General features: G+C 41.3%; 1 protein-coding gene across 1 annotated transcript in view; it reads right to left on the bottom strand.

Moving 5' to 3' along the window:
* LOC101848009 overlaps window positions 1-2,579 on the bottom strand; it is a 6,349-nt gene that overhangs the window by 2,529 nt on the left and 1,241 nt on the right. The gene's annotated exons all lie outside the window — the stretch shown is intronic.

The raw sequence follows: 2,579 nt of genomic DNA, 5'->3' as shown, positions 1-2,579 counted from the left end.
GTCTGGCCAAATTTTAGCTGACGTCATTTGTGAACGGTCCCTTGTGGTTGTAGTACATGTAGTAGTGCATGCACAATTCTACGAGTAACACACTACAAACTCCAGAAACTTTCATTTTTGAAAGAGTGTTACGGTACTTGCAACACAATGAAGTTAAATAAGTGCCGAAGATTGGTACATGTAATAAGGCTATGACACCCTCTCTGGACCTCATAAATTTGATGACTACCTCAGATAGGACCAAGCCAAGTAGGCGCAACATGAGAGCCACAGACAACCAACCTCCGTGACATCGCCATTGGAGGATTCAAACCGGTGTCATCCGCCAAAATTCCCCAGTGTGACACCAATTGAGGTTTCTGTGTGCCTTTTATTTATGTGTAGTTAACTGTCAAGGGCTATTATATTATATTCTATCTTCTATGACACCCCCACCCCACCCCCTTTTTTCCCCCTTCTGGTCCAGTCGGGGGGGGTTTGTGGGTTTTTTGTACATGAACAGATGGAAGAAATGTCAACGGCTGAAGGATTTTTGACTAAACTGAAAAAGACATCATTCTATTTTTTTCGTTTAAAAAAAAAAATTCGTAGCCTAGAAAGGGGACATTGGCGGAAATTCTGAAGAGATAAAGTGGGCTCTGGGAAATTCCACTCAGCATGGGGTCTTCAGCTGGTGGTTGAAAGGTCAGTTAACACAGAACACAGGCTAGTGACGACTGTCGAGAAGTTTTTCAACGCACAGGTTAGGTTAATTATTAGTCACCGAGATACGCCATTCCCCATCAACACAATTTAGATTAGATGGGAGGCAGGCTGTTTCAACCCGGACTAACGAGGTCAACCCAGACTGAGAGGGATACATTGCAAAAGACAAACCGTGATACTCGACAGTATTTTATACTTTCACCTCACAAGAAGCGAACCCATGTCTACTGCATGCAACAGTCAAAGGCCTAACCATTGCATCATAAACACCGGCGTTGGATCTTTGAACCAGAAAAATGAACCCTTTTATAACGATGGACGCCGCGCCGCGATGGCCGGCAATCCATGCTGAGCGACAAAATCCGTTCTTTTAGGTTTATAGGCTATCTATTTTTTTTTTTAACATATTTTTGCCAATAACTTATAAATACAAGAAACACCAATGTATTCTGACTTTTGACACCCAACTTGTTTGAATTTGTCGTTACAGTACAGAAGAAAAATGGAACATCCGGCATCAAATAGCAACACTTATAACTTTTCTTGACTTTGTTAATAAGTTAAAGTCGGAAGTTGGCTGAGTTATTGTATTCCTATAATTTAAAAATCCTTCCTCGTGGCCTGAGTCTGTGAGCCAAATTGAAATGTTAGAAAGATCGGAATTTCGCGAACCTCCTTTTAGGAACGTTGTGAGCTTTGCCTTTAAGACCCGAGTCAGGGCATGAAAGGCATTGTACTGTCGCGAATTTTCCCGGCCAACCATGGTTAGTGCTAATACAGTAATATTGCATGTACATGTAGAAGTTAAATAAAAGAAAGATATCTGCTGTGGTGAGTGCGTTTATTGTTTGTTTTTGTAAAGTGTTTTACGGCGCTCGCAACCAGTGGCGAAGCGTCTATATAATCAAATAATCACTGCTTCCCTTCCTAATTTTGAAACATTGTCGCAGTCAAATTCACTCATAGACGTAAACCTCATAAATTAAATGTACAACGACGTTCATAATCACCAATGAATAATAGACTATACCTAACCTTCAAAACCGTTTCACTGCCACAGAAATAGCCTGTTCACCCCTATCGGGCCACTCCATAAGCAGTCACAGGCTTTGATTTAAAAAAGTAAGCTTAAAGTGAGGCTGGAAGAGTCTACCAATAGAGTTGAAGGGAACATGTGCATAGCAGTCAAAACTGTTTCATTGCCACATATACCCTGTTCACACCTTTCGAGCCACAGTTATAAGCACTGATTACACTTGTCGAGTCTACCTCACAGATGTGAGGGGAACTAACTCCTAATAATATCTTGACTGCTGCGAGTGCTTGTTTTTTTTTTTTCCTCGACTTTTTAACGTCCTGTTATCAGATCGTGACTTCGATTATGACACCGGCTCCTGGCCGAGAAAAGCGAGACAAAAACAGCCAAATGTGAAATAAAATTTTAATAATTGGCATGCTCTACCAAAGTGTTTCGGCTTTCTGGTATAACATGCCATTGTAGTACTGACATCTCTGCTACTTTCTTTGGTGTTCGTGTGTTCAAATCTAAAGTTAAATTTAAGGTTACAATAAATATTTAATGAAATATTTTCCCGATTATTTTAGCGGTTGAATATGCATACAACATGAATTCAGGATTTGTTTTCCTTCACAACTCAGAGTTGCCGCCTCCAGTGCCAGAAAGATTCTTGTGACTTGTGTGAGCGTGATATCTCCAGGCCCTATCTGGTCCCATCTCACTTTGATTATCCTGTCAAACAGTTCAGCCTTCGCCCCTGCTCGCAACTGCATAAGGTCATATGAGCGCGCGGGACACACCTAATATTTTCAGTTGGTAGGAAATTTTGAATTTTGCCCGGGTGGCGGCCGAAGCC

This window comes from Aplysia californica, unplaced genomic scaffold, assembly GCF_000002075.1.
Source record: "Aplysia californica isolate F4 #8 unplaced genomic scaffold, AplCal3.0 scaffold01065, whole genome shotgun sequence".
Taxonomy (NCBI): Eukaryota; Metazoa; Mollusca; class Gastropoda; order Aplysiida; family Aplysiidae; genus Aplysia; species Aplysia californica.
The sequence above is the reverse complement of the archived record's forward strand: the minus strand, read 5'-3'. Positions and strand labels throughout refer to the sequence as shown.